This window comes from Bos javanicus, chromosome 1 (assembly GCF_032452875.1).
Source record: "Bos javanicus breed banteng chromosome 1, ARS-OSU_banteng_1.0, whole genome shotgun sequence".
Taxonomy (NCBI): Eukaryota; Metazoa; Chordata; class Mammalia; order Artiodactyla; family Bovidae; genus Bos; species Bos javanicus.
Window position 1 is genome coordinate 148,029,753 of NC_083868.1, and position 14,413 is coordinate 148,044,165.

At 44.5% G+C, this 14,413-nt stretch overlaps 1 long non-coding RNA gene across 1 annotated transcript in view; it reads right to left on the reverse strand.

Moving 5' to 3' along the window:
* Positions 1-639: 639 nt before the first annotated feature.
* LOC133251704 (uncharacterized) overlaps positions 640-14,413 on the reverse strand; it is a 114,213-nt gene continuing 100,439 nt past the window's right edge. The window contains exon 4 of the long non-coding RNA XR_009737749.1: positions 640-4,348. This is a non-coding gene — a long non-coding RNA (uncharacterized LOC133251704). The remainder of the gene's footprint in view (positions 4,349-14,413) is intronic.

Here is a 14,413-nt window from a genome sequence, read left to right on the forward strand (position 1 = left end):
TAACTGGGAAGTCTTATAAATTTCTAATTGTATATCATAAACTTTCTAGAAGAGCATCCCCCAAAAAGCATTCAATAGGATGCTAATAGAGTCACATAAATGAAAGTTTCCAAGGACATAAATTTGAGAAGGACAGCGTTGAAAAAGTTAAACCCGTTTCCCAATGCAGAATTTCTAAAAGCATTTGGTGTGCTGATATGCGAGGCTCCATGAAGCAGATAAAACATTCGATGTTTCACAGATTGTGTTAACCATGGACCTATCCTTCAAGAGGAGCACAGGAAAACAGATGTAATTCAAGAGACATACCTTCCAGGAACTACTCTGGAAAACACCGGCCTAGCCACAGTATATTGAGTTTCAAAGGATGGAGTTTTCATGACTATTGGCATAAGGATTCCCTATGGGCTGAAGTGGTTGGAGACAGTATCTTAAAAGTAGTATGGGGCTTCCCTGGTGGCCCAGTGGTAAAGAATCTGCCTGCCAATGAAAGAGATATGGGTTCGATCCCTGGTCCGGGAAGATCCCACATGCCTTGGAGCAACTAAGCACACACACCACAAGTACTGAGCCTGTGCCCTAGAGCCCAGGAATCGCAGCTACTAAGCCCTCTCACTGCAGTAAGAAGCCCATGAACCGTGCCTAGAGGCGAGCCCGCACTTGCCACAACTAGAGAAAATCCAGAGTAGCACTGAACACCCAGCATAGCCAGTAAATAAATAAAAAAGAACAGTCTCAATTAAAGACAAAAAGTGGTATAATTCTTTGGAATTCCCTGGTGGTCCAGTGTTTAGGACTCTGCACTTCCACTGCCGGGGCCTGGGTTTGATCCCTAGTGAGGGAACTAAGATTCCACAAACTGAGCTGTGGAGCCAAATAAAATAGTCTGAGTCTTATTATTAGGAGAAGGCAATGGCACCCCACTCCAGTACTCTTGCCTGGAAAATCCCATGGACGGAGGAGCCTGGTAGGCTGCAGTCCATGGGGTCCCGAAGAATCGAACACGACTGAGCGACTTCACTTTCACTTTTCACTTTCCTGCATTGGAGAAGGAAATGGCAACCCGCTCCAGTGTTCTTGCCTGGAGAATCCCAGGGACGGGGGAGCCTGGTGGGCTGCCATCTATGGGGTCACACAGAGTCAGACACGACTGAAATGACTTAGCAGCAACTTAGCAGCAGAGTCTTATTAATGATCAAAACACAGAGAGAGGAGAGGAGAGGAGGGTGTTTGGGTTAGGAAAATAGCTTCAGCAAAGGAGACAAATTATGAGCTGTGTTTGATGAGCACAGGGGTGGAAGGTGCTATGGAAAAGGCGAAAAGACCTGGGAGGAGGGAGACATGAATAAGAAAGGCTCAGAACCTGTCTGTGAGAACGTCATCCTGAAAGCGCAGAAAACAACTCAACTTCAAAACAAAAGTGCAGACCAGGGGCATAGCAAGAGCATCACTGAATTAGGCACCAATCGATAAAAACGACACTTCCTGTCTGCTGGACGGGGGCAAGGAGAGTGCCCTGCTGTGTTCTGGAACTCACCTTCCACACCCACGCTGTCATGACTTTGGACAAGCAAGTTCACCTCCCAGGGACCCGCTGTCCTCATCTGGGCAATAAGACGAACTGACCCCCTGGTGCCCTACTATCCTAACACCCCCATCACTCTAACACCAGCCTCTGATGTCACGAAAGTCACATCTGTCCAGAACCAGCAGCATCAGAGGGAAGGGGGCATTTTAAGGTCAGACGCCACACACAGTTCTCCTGCTGTGAACTTGACAGAGAGGTTTGCAGAAAACGAGCCTTTCTACAAAGAGAGTGTCGCTGTGTCAGTCTGGGAAGCTCTGCAGGCCAATACAGCCACCTGTCCCATCTGCACAGGAGGAGGAACCCAAGAGATGGACATGAGTCCTGAGGGAATCAAGGGACAGTCTATTGTGAGACAGGAGGACAGAGGAATTTCGAAGGGCAGCCCTTCCCGCTGAGTTCAGGCAAGCCAACCACCATCGCTCCTGAATCTTAACAAGGAAATTGATCAGGTGCATGTTTGCTAATTCCCCAGCTACTTCCTTAGCTGCCAAGAATCAGTTAATAGCTCCCACATCTGTAAAATTGAGAAATTTGTCATAGCTTCACAGGGTGGAGGAGTGAATTAGAAGATCCTCTCAAGGAGGGCATGGCAGCCCACTCCAGTATTCTTGCCTGGAGAAATCCCATGGGTACAGGACCCTGGCAGGCTACAGTCCATGGGGTTGCAAAGAGTCAACATGACTAAAGCGACTTAGCATGCACACACGCACAGGTTACGTAAGATGCAAAACCCCGTGTCTGGCCTAAAGGACAAGTCAGTACATGTTCACACATTCTAAGCATGCTGTTCTCAAACCTGATTATTTCCCAGGATGCATCTCTGATATGCTGCTTCCTTCATCCTACATCCCTGTCTCACCCCCAACACTCTTCTTTGCCTTTCTTTGGGTCTGGAAACTCAAGGCATTCTGTAAGTGGATGAAAGAAAGACCCAGAAAATACAGATCCAATTGGGCATCTCAAACTTCTTACAGTTGACACTGTGATGTTAGCTAAAATATTGGAATAATTTTGTTTTCCATTATTAGCATGTTTCTTCCTTACCAGGATGAAATATGGTTTCCTTTGGTTTTTTAAAAAAATGTTGCAAAAGATGAAGTAATGCCTAGTAACCTTGGTTGTTTTTTAAAACCCCTTCCTATCAACTTCTTAAGGGACTTGGTTGTAATGTTGATCCATGCCACAGTATATTTGCTTCATGCCCAGATTCTGGCTGACCTCTTAATGGGTAAATTAATTAGGTAATATGAGTCAATTAATCAGAATGCATAGTTATTTTTATGAACTCTACTGCCAGCACATGAACTCATGACATGTGTTTCATAAATGGGAAGAATGGCTAAAATATAGGTATAGATTTTTACATGATATATGGTTCTAAAAGTCAGATGCTGTGAATAATTCATCTGTTCATTCACCCAAGAAGTGTTCATTAAGGATCTACTAAGAACCAGCCGCATTTCTCAGCACTGGGTGTAATAGATGGATCAAGACAAGGAGGGACAGTAGGCATGCACACACAGATTTATGATGAGGTGGGGTTGGGGAACACAGATTTATGATGAGGTGGGGATGGTGAACACAATTTATGAGGAGGTGGGGATGGAGTAGGATGGTGCACGCGGTGGGGGCCACACCCTTGCCTGAGGGTCAACCAAGGTTTCAGAGGGGCAGAGTTACATCTAGAAGGATGTTTAGGGAATCAGTGGTGGATAGACGGGGAGAGAGGATATAATGACAGAAAGGCATACCAGGTATTGGGAATTTCCTCTACAAATGCCTCCGGGCACCAGGAAGCAGCTAGAATGTAAAGTCCTAGGGAAAGAGGAGGGAAGTGATGAATGGATGCCAAGTGGAGAAACCGACAGAGCCTGGAAGAAGACCTGAGCAGTCCACTGAGGAGTCAGGGATTCCTCCTGTTGCTCAGTGGCTAAGTTTTGTCCGCTAAGTTTTTGTGACCTCATGAACTACAGCACACCAGACTTCTCTGTCCTCACTATCTCCTGGAGTTTGCTCAAATTCATGTCCATTGAGTCAGTGATGCCATCCAACCATCTCATCCTCTGTCGTCCCCTTCTCCTCCTGCCTTCAGTCTTTCCCAACATCAGGGTCTTCTCCAATGAGTCAGTTCTTCACATCAGGTGGTCAAAGTATTGGAGCTTCAGCTTCAGCAGCAGTCCTTCCAATGAATATTCAGGGTTGATTTCCTTTAGGATGGACTGGTTTGATCTCTTTGCTATCGAAGGGACTCTCCTCCTATAGGCAAGGCAGAATTTCTGAAGGGTTTTAATCACAAGGAGTGCTGTGGCCAGATGTTTAAAAGATCACTCTGGAGACAATGCTTTTGGTGGATTAGGGAGGACAAGACTTGCAGGAAGATTAGCTTAGAAAAGATATCATTAGACCCAGAGAAGAGATGGTGAAAGTCAAGGGTAAGTTAGTGGCATAAAAAAAGAAAAAAAGAGACAGTAGATTTCAGGTATATTTTTCCAGTTTTATTGAGATGTAACTGACTCAGCTATATTTAGTAACCCAAATCATCAGGGTTTGTTCATGGTTGGAGATACAGTGAATGGGAAGAGTCTGGGGTGGTAACTGGATGAATGGCAATACCATCAACTCAAGTCATGGGAAGAGTACGAGTGTTGGAGGATAATGAGCTTCAGTCATCCAAATTCAGGTACCAGAGGGATTGTACAGGTGGGGTGAAGCTCAGGGAATGCATCTGGACTGGTGAAAGGCATTCAGAAATCATCAATGCTGTGTAAAGAAATCAAGAGAAGGTGTGTGAGGGGACTTTCCTGGCAGTCCAGTGGTTAGGACACTGTGCTTCCCCTACAGGGGCACAGGTTCAATCCCCAGTCAGGGAACTAAGATCCTGCATACCATTCAGTTCAGTTCAGTTCAGTCACTCAGTCATGTCTGACTGCAACCCCATGGACTGCAGCCTGCCAGGCCTCCCTGTCCATCACCAACTCCCGGAGCTTGCTCAAACTCATGGCCAATGAGTCGGTGATGCCATCCAACCATCCCATCCTCCGTCATCCCCTTCTCCTCCTGCCTTCAATCTTTCCCAGCATCAGGGTCTTTTCCAAGGAGTCAGTTCTTTACATCCGGTGGCCAAAGTATTGGAGTTTCGGCTTCAGCATCAGTCCTTTCAATGAATATTCAGGACTGATTTCCTTTAGGATGGACTAGTTGGATCTCCTTGCAGTCCAAGGGACTCTCAAGAGTCTTCTCCAATACCACAGTTCAAGAGTGTCAATTCTTCAGCGCTCAGCTTTCTTTATAGTCCAGCTCTCACATCCATACATGACCACTGGAAAAACCATAGCTTTGACTAGACAGACCTTTGTCACTAAAGTAATATGGGAACTAAGATCCTGCATGCCATTCAGTACAGCCTAAATAAATAAATAAATGAGAAGATGTTTCCTGCTCAGGAGAGGCAGAGGGAAGAAGAGGAGACCAAGAGAGAAGTAAGTCCAAGGATGATCTAGCAAGACAAAGGATTATACAGAGAAAGGGGGATGGACATGGAAATCATGAGCACAAAGAGCATCTCAAGAGTGGGCTATCAACAGTCGAATGGCACAAGGAACGCACACTGGAGCACTGGATGTGTCCCGGTTTGCACACTTTAGCTCCCACGAAGTCAACAGTTGGCACTGAGTATCCACCACAAACAGGGAGGTGCCGAGTGATACAAAAGCAGATAAAATCCGGTGGCTCTCAAACTTTAACATGCGTCAGGAACACCTGAGGGACTTATTTAAATACAGATTCCTGGAGCCCCATCCTCAGAGCTTTTGATGCAGTGGGTCCATAGGTGATCCCAGGAATCTGCATTTTTAACAAGTACCCGAGAGAATTCCTAGAAGGGATCTTAGAGGATCCAGTCTTGGAAACACTGTGAAGGCACCTCCCATAAAGTCAAAACAGAGAGTTTTTTTCACAAAAGCATTTCATTAATAGGAGTGTTCCCTGGGAGTCCCTAAAATCCATCTCTCCCACTCAGAGAGACTGAGAACACTCCTGGATTGGTTTAATCTCCCAAGGGACTTCAATCTTACAGCCCTCCGTATCCTCAATAGGAGATCAGCAGTCTCCACAGCTGGAAAAATAACCTGGGTGTTTAATATATAGACAATGTCCTAGTTCCCAGAGGTGGAGCTCAGGAATCCAGAAATTTCTAGGCTCCCCAGCAGATTCTGTAATTCAGCCAAGTTTAGAAACAATAGCACAGATGATCTCTAATCCAACATCAGTCCTTAGTAGTCCATCTGCTGGAGAAATCATGTTTTGGCTGCCAAAGCATGGCCCCCATAAACCTCCCCATCAAAAAGGAAGTTTAAGATTCCTTGATGTCAGCAGAGCGATAGAAACTTTAGTCCCATTGTGAGTTTTCAGAGTAAATATTATTACAATGATGTAGAATTTTAGCTGGCCTTGTTAATTATGCAGCTGAAGGCACTTGGATGGCTCGTGCGTGCCCTGATGTAAACGTTCGGTTCCGTAATTGCTACTGTCAAGTTCAATGGCCTCTTCCAATCAGTCAGCAGAGATTAACCATTGTTGTTATAACAACAAGAGGAGTCCAGGAAGAATGAATCCTTTCATTGGCTCTGAAATAAGACTCGGGAAGCATATTTTTAAGTCAGTGCCAAATGATAAATTCTCTGGCTAATAAGAATTATTAAGGAAAACGAGGTGCCTAATCAGTAACATAAAGGGCTGGCAATCACTATCCTTCCAAAATGCCATTCCTCCGGAGGTAAAGGTGACAAATACTTGCCAAAGAGCCAGTCACCCCCATAACCTTGTCTTCTTTCCTCCTGCAGTGATCTCAGTCCTGTGCTAGCAATGGCCTGTGTCCCCAGACCAGGGGGTGCTATAAGAGAAGGCAGCTGAGGAACAGGGGGCCACACGGCAGATCAGCACTGAAAACCCTCTTGTAGAGTCTGTCTTCGTTATCTCTAGAATTTCTCTTATGATGGCCCCAGAGAGGTACCATCAGCTTCCTACAAAACAGAGGCAATTTCCCTGCTGAAAAACCTCAGTAGGATCCCCAGGGCTTACACAATAAAGCTCATATTGTTTATTGAGGCAAGAGTGTTTTCCACGAGGCCTTCACCCTCCTCTCTCCTTCCCACACATTCTTCCCTGTCCTGACTCCCACACCCTCCACAGGTACACACCCTCCATTCATGAACACTGAACTTCTTACTCTCCACAACTCAGGGACTTTTTCTGCCTCCAATGCAAACCCCTTCCTACCCCTTTTCCCTACCGGGCAAATCTCTTCATTTTCCAAGACTCAAACAACACCACCTTGGTGAAGACTTCCCAGATTACCCCAGATGAAAAATAAGGACCCACCCTCCCTCAAAGCTCTGGAGCACTTTTTTCAACTCCTATAACATCAAAAACCCTACTAAGCTATCTTATCTAACTGCCTATTGAACTCTGCTGCTGGACTACACGGAAGCTCAAGGCCAAGCTCAGAGCAGATTCCCAAAAATATCTGATGGATTTACAGAAAGATGGATAGATGGATAGAGGAATAGAAAAGAAGGAGGCAGAAAAGAGAACCAGGCTGGAGTCAAGCTATATTTCTTTACCTGTTGTTACAACAAACATGTTTTGGGAGTAACTAACAAGTTCCAGACTGTGTGAGGAACAAGTAAGACAAATAAGGCATCCCTCTGACCCCCACTGGAGGTTCTCAGGCTAGCAAAGAACACAGGTAACCAAATACACAAGTACACGAATGTCTATTAAGTCCAGTGGAAACATACATGAGAAGGTATGATACCTTATGTGCTAAGTCACTTCAGTTGTGTCTGACTCCATGAGTATGCATAGACTGTAGCCCACCAGCTTCCTCTTCCCATAGGATTCTTCAGGCAAGAATACTGGAGTGGGTTTCCATACCCTCCTCCAGGGGATTATCCTGGCCCAGGGATCAAACCTGCATCTTCTGCATTGGATTGCAGGTTCTTTACCACTAGCGCCACCTGAGAAGCCCATGATATCTTATAGGAGCATTAACCAAAACAGTCCAGGAGAGTCAAGTTGAAAGCTGAATCCTAAACTATGAGTGGATCTGGAAGCAGTTCACATTTCCAGTAAAGCGAAAGGATGTGCAAAAGTGTGAAAATAAAGAAAAGCTTGGGCAAAGAACAGAAGAAGAATGCTGAGGTGTATGTTAGCATGCAGGCAGGCGAGATGAAGCTGAAGAGAGACGCAGAGCGTGGCTATGAAGGTATCTAGAGTAACGGCTTCCCAGGTGGCTCAGTGGGCAAAGAATCTGCCTGCAATGCAGGAGGCACAGGAGATGTGGGTTCAATCCCTGAGCCAGGAAGATACCCTGGAGGAGGAAATGGCAACCCACTCCAGTATTCTTACCTGGAGAACCCCAAGGACAGAGGAGTCTGGTGGGTTACAGTCCACGGGGTCACAAAAAGTCAGACACAGCTGAACATGCACACAGCAGACGTGTGCATGGACTTGAGAGAAACCAGAGAGAAAGCTCTCACTGAACCCCAGGCCTTTCTACTTAGAATTAGGTCAGATTCCTCCAGCCAAGACCTGCCCTTTGCTTAGAGGTTCAGGAACCCTACATTCCCCCTTTCCAACATGCATCAAAGTTCTCCGAAGTGTCCTGTCTAGTATCTGATTGACCCAGTAAACTGAAGATTCACCAGGGCAAGTGTGTGTTTGTGCGTCATTGTATTTCTAGTACACAGAAAGTGCCTGACCTATAGTAGCCTTAAATACTGGTTCAGTACATGAAAGGCTGCATTGCAACAAGACCGCATTGTCTTGTTGACCAAATCTTTCCATCATGGAATCTATGAAATAATAAAAAGAATCTCACCTGGAAGGATATTTGAGAAAACCCATGGGCTTCCCAGGTGGCCTTAGTGGTAAAGAATCCATCTGCCAGTGCAGGAAACATAAGAGATGTGGGTTTGATCCCCGGGTCAGGAAGATCTCCTATAGGAGGAAATGCCAACCGACTCCAGTGTTCCTGCCTGGAGAAGCCCATGGACAGAGGAGCCTGATAGGCTACAGTTCATGGGGTCACAAAGAGTTAGACATGACTCAGTGTCTGAGCACATGAGGTAAAAATCCTAGCAGAGATGGTTCGTACCCAGTTGCTGACCCTCAACCATGATGAGGCCCCCAGCAAGACAGGGCAGCTCATCATGCCTTGGTTTCTTTTTTGCCAAATGGGGCTCTTGGACTGGATGAACACTAATGATGCTTGGCACCCCACTCCAGTACTCTTGCCTGGAAAATCCCATGGACGAAAGAGCCTGGTAGGCTGCAGTCCATGGGGTTGCGAAGAGTCGGACACGACTGGGCGACTTCACTTTCACTTTTCACTTTCATGCATTGGAGAAGGAAATGGCAACCCATTCCAGTGTTCTTGCCTGGAGAATCCCAGGGACGGGGGAGCCTGATGGGAGGCCATCTATGGGGTCGCACAGAGTTGGACATGACTGAAGCAACTTAGCAGCAGCAGCAGCAACTCATAAAAATCAGCAATTTTCCATGGCAGTAGTTCCAAAGACGTGATGATTCGTGGCAAGGGGTTCTTTGGTGACACTAAGTTGGGAGAAAGAGCTCAGTGCCACTCACTTCTAGAACTGTGGTCTCATTGACTTTGCACTCAGGGAAGTGGGTGCAAAGTCCACTCTTGACTCTATTCAATGTGAAATCACAGTCGGAGATGAAAAGAGAAGTCACCTTTCAATGAAAGATAACTTTTTTTTCAGTGATTCCCCAAGAGATGGATATGGAGAGCCCAGTGTCTTCCACTTTCAAGTTGAAAAGGCCCAGAAAGAGTCACCATCCATACCTCCACACCTGGGCACAGAGCTTGTTTGAGGGGCCTCCCGCAGCAGAGGGCCACGTGGTCTGCTCTAGGCCTGGGAGATTCAGAAGATTGTAAACGAATTAAGCCATGACTTAAGTAATTCCATCTATGTGTTTCCAGAGATTAATTATATTTATTGCATCTGACACCAGTCAGGGATAGCAAGCGTCTTTTGTGAGTCTTACAACAAAAGTTAAAAAGCATTAGTCGTAACGGCTGATTTTGTTTTATTATATCTGACTCTGAGCCAAAGGTAGACAGCACTTAGAGCTGTCTGTGGACATTAATGTTTGGAAAGCAACACAGACCACTCCCCCGCCCCCGACCTCCCACTGGCACCTGCACATGCAGCCCACCCCCTTGCAGTATAAGGATGATGAGGTGGGGGCAGGGAGGCAGTTCAACACCCTTAGGAGTCACTGAGCAGCTGCTGTACCCCAAGCACAGTGCTAGGCATTGCTAGAGCCTCGGAGGTGGATAAGATCCTTGTCTTACGCATCTAACTTGGACTGGTGATCTTAAGGATGGTGGATAAGATCTTAAGGATCTCCACCCTCCATGGATACTCAGGGGTTGCTAATAGTCTAAGAACATTATCCCTCAAAAATCATATTATATGTCATAAGACAGGTAAGATAATAGTAGGATGAGGCTGTACAATAGAAGGGAAAGGTACATTCTAGTTGGGAGAAATCAGGAGAGGAGGCAGCATATGAGATGAGCCAACAAAGAAGAGGCATGCTTAGGAGGAAATGATGGGAATTGATTCAGGGTGCCAAAAACAACGTAAGCAAAGGTGGGAAACTGAGGAAGGATGGGGCATGTTCAGGCAAAGCTTAACACGGCATGTGTCCAGGGGGAGAAATAGCACACACTGGGACAGGAGAGATGGAGCATGTGGTTGAAGGCCTTGACTGCTTCCTGAAGAGCAGGCATATGTTTGGTAGTCAGTAAGGAGCGAGTCCCAGGGACGGGGAAGCCTGGTGGGCTGCCGTCTATGGGGTCGCACAGAGTCGCACACGACTGAAGTGACTTAGCAGCAGCAGCAAGGGGCATACAGTCAGCAAAAACAAGACTGGGAGCTAACCGAAGTTTAGATCATGAACTCCTTATTACAAAACTCAGACTTAAATGAAAGAAAATAGGGAAAATCATTAGATCATTCAGGTATGACCTAAATCAAATCCCTCATGATTATACAGTGGAAGTGACAAATAGATTCAAGGGATTAGATCTGATAGACAGAGTGCCTGAAGAACTATGGACAGAAGTTTGTGACATTGTACAGGAGGCAGTGATCAAGACCATTTCCAAGAAATAGAAATGCAAAAAGGCAAAATAGTTGTCTGAGGAAGTCTTTCAAATAGCTGAGAAAAAAAGAGAAGCGAAAGGCAAAGGAGAAAAGGAAAGATCTATCCCTCTGAATGCAGAGTTCCAAAGAATACCAAGGAAAAATAAGAAAGCCTTTCTCAGTGATCAATGCAATCAAATAGAGGAAAACAAAAGAATAGGAAAAACTAGAGATTTCTTCAAGAAAATTAGAGATACCAAGGGAATATTTCATGCAGAAATGGGCACAATAAAAGACAGAAATGGTATGGACCTAATAAAAGCAGAAAATACTAAGAAAAGATGGCAAGAATACACAGAAGAACTGTACAAAAATGATCTTCATGCAGCTCGATACCAGAAAATAAACAACCCAATCAAAAAAATAGGCCAAAGAACTAAACGGACATTTCTCCAAAGAAGACATACAGACAGCTAACAAACATATGAAAAGATGCTCAACATCACTCATCATCAGAGAACTGCAAATCAAAACCACAATGAGGTACCATCTCACACCAGTCAGAATGGCTGCTATCAAAAAGTCTACAAACAATAAATGCTGGAGAGTGTGGAGAAAAGGGAACCCTCTTACACCATTGGTGGTAATGCAAACTAGTACAGCCACTATGGATAACAGTGTGGAGATTCCTTAAAAAACTGGGAATAGAACTGCCATATGACCCAGCAATCCCACTGCTGGGCATACACACCGAGGAAACCAGAATTGAAAGAGACACGTGTACCCCAATGTTCATCGCAGCACTGTTTACAATAGCCAGGACATGGAAGCAACCTAGATGTCCATTGGCAGATGAATGGATAAGAAAGCTGTGGTTCATATACACAATGGAATATTGCTCAGCCATCAAAAAGAATGCATTTGAATCAGTTCTAATGAGGTGGATGAAGCTGTAGCCTATTATACAGAGTGAAGTAAGTCGATATAGTATACTAACCTATATACAGTATAATACAGTATACAATACCAGTACAGTATACTAACACATATATATGGAATTTAGAAAGATGGTAACGATGACCTTATATGCAAGACAGCAAAAGAGACACAGACATAAAGATCAGACTTTTAGATTCTGTGGGAGAAGGCTAGGGGGATGATTTGAGAGAATAGCAATGAAACATGTATATTATCATATGTGAAATAGATGACCAGTCCAAGTTAGTTGCATGAAATAGGGCACTCAAAGCCAATGCACTGGGACAACCCTGAGGGATGGGATGGTGAGGGAAGAGGGAGGGGGTTCAGGATGGGGGACACATGTACACCCATGGCTGATTCATGTCAATGTATGGCAAAAACCACTACAATATCATAAAGTAATTAGCCTCCAATTAAAATAAATTAATTAATTTTTTTTAAAAAGAAAGCTGATTGCCAAAGAATTGATGCTTTTGAACTGTGGTATTGGAGAGGACTCTTGAGAGTCCCTTGGACTGCAAGGAGATCAAGCCAGTCAATCCTAAAGGAAATCAGTCCTGAATATTCATTGGAAAGACTGATGCTGAAGCTGAAACTCCAATACTTTGGCCACCTGATGCAAAGAACCGACTCATTGGAAAGGACCCTGATGCTGGGAAAGATCAGGAGGAGAAGGGGATGACAGAGGATGAGATGATTGGATGGCATCACCAACTCAACAGACATGAGTTTGAATAGGCTCCGGGAGTTGGTGATGGACAGAGAGGCCTGGCGTGCTTCAGTCCATGGGGTTGCAAAGAGTTGGACACAACTGAATGACTGAACTGAACTGATTGACTGACTGAAGGAGGATGTACTGCTTCCCAGGTGGCTCAGTGATAAAGAATCTTCCTGCCAATGCAGGAGACATCAGTTCAATCCCTGGGTCAGGTAGATTCCCAAAGAAGGAAATGCAATCCACTCCAATATGCTTGCCTGGCTGGCTATAGTCCATGGGGTCGAAAAACAATTTAGCAAGTAAACAACAAAGGAGTGCGCATGCCCTTGAGCAGAGGAGTAAGAAAAGAGCTTCACTCCAGGGCAGTTAGTGCAGGGATAGTCTTAGGTATTTTTGCCTAAAAAATTCGACGGACAGAGAATCCTAGTGGGTGACGGTCCAGAGTCAGACACAAGTGAACACAGCACACAGGTTCTTTAAGAAGTTGCTTTCCGTGGCTCAACTGAGAGACCCTTCGCTAGAATTACAGACACATCTGGTGATTACAGTCTGCAGTGCTGCTTCAACACTACAGAAATTAACATGGCGGCCTTGGCAAATTTCAACCAGCTGACCTGGGAACCTAAGTAACATGTGTCTATAGAGAAGTGCAATTTTTAATTTTAAGCCATTGACTTAGAAACAAGCTTCAAAGACAGCCAATGTGTGAGTTGTGGAGGATAAAGATTTGTGTCCTATCTTTAAGGGCTGCTTCCACTTTTCATGGAGAACTTGCAATAGAAACATGGATATGTAAAACTGAACCACTTTGCTGTACAGAACTGAAAAGAACACAACATTGTTAATCAACTACACTCCAATATAAAATAAAAAATTTTAAATACATAAAAATAATTTCTTAAAATAAAGAACAATTAAAAATTAATTAAAAATAAAAGAACTTCCAATCTAGTGGGAAAAAATGAGCATACTTTGGACAAAGGAACCAGGAGATCCAAGCACGAGGGCATTTACATCCACCTGTGGCCATGACATCTGGACAAGAACACAGTCCACCAGGGAGCCACCCCCACTCCCATGGCCAGTACCTGCTGCACAATGGTCTAGCTCCATAAGCCTTAAAGAAAATAACACAGATGTGAAACGGTTCTAAACTCCATTGCATCTTTCCAGAGTTAATTTTACTGGGAAATGGTTCCCTGTTTTTAGAACACTAGTCCCTGAGGACAGAGTACAGAGGGGGAGAAACTTGTTTTTTAATGAACTTGCCTAAGAAAGTTGATACACCCTAAAACCCATCTAGTTATGCAATTCCATTGCATCTGCCCCTTGTTTGTTTACTTTGAAATCACCAATCGAATTCTTGGAACACTCAGTGCAAAATAATAATAAAAGTCTGTTCATTTTTATTAGGGTCTAAAGAAAGAAAGTAGTGGAAGAAAGGAACAAGGCCTCAGTTAATAATTAAGGAAATATGGCAGAAAGTCACATCTAGGCAAAATGAATCAAGATATCATCAAAGTAAGAAAATTTGCAATATTATTGTCCAATATTATGCAGACTTTATTCAAATTTCGTGAACTGTCCAAATAGTGACCTTGAGAACGAAGGAAAATCCGGAAAACATTACATTGGAAAGGAACATGTAAAACATTACATTGATTTGTCATATGTTCAGCCATAATGACCACCCTCGTGTATAAAGAGCAGAGAAACTGTTGGTGTCCTGCAGAATCTCAGAAAACATAATTCCCTGGAGCTCTTCCTGAGTTTACTAGAGCACATGTTTCAGACAACCAAAATGACGGGATAAGCATGCACCCAGGGCAGGTGGTGAGCATTTTAACATGTGATTACTTGAAGAACAAAACTTAATGAAGTTTAAAAGGAAGACTTCGTAGTCTCTGTGACTATACAGATAAGGATCTGCCTACGGGAAATAGGAAAGTC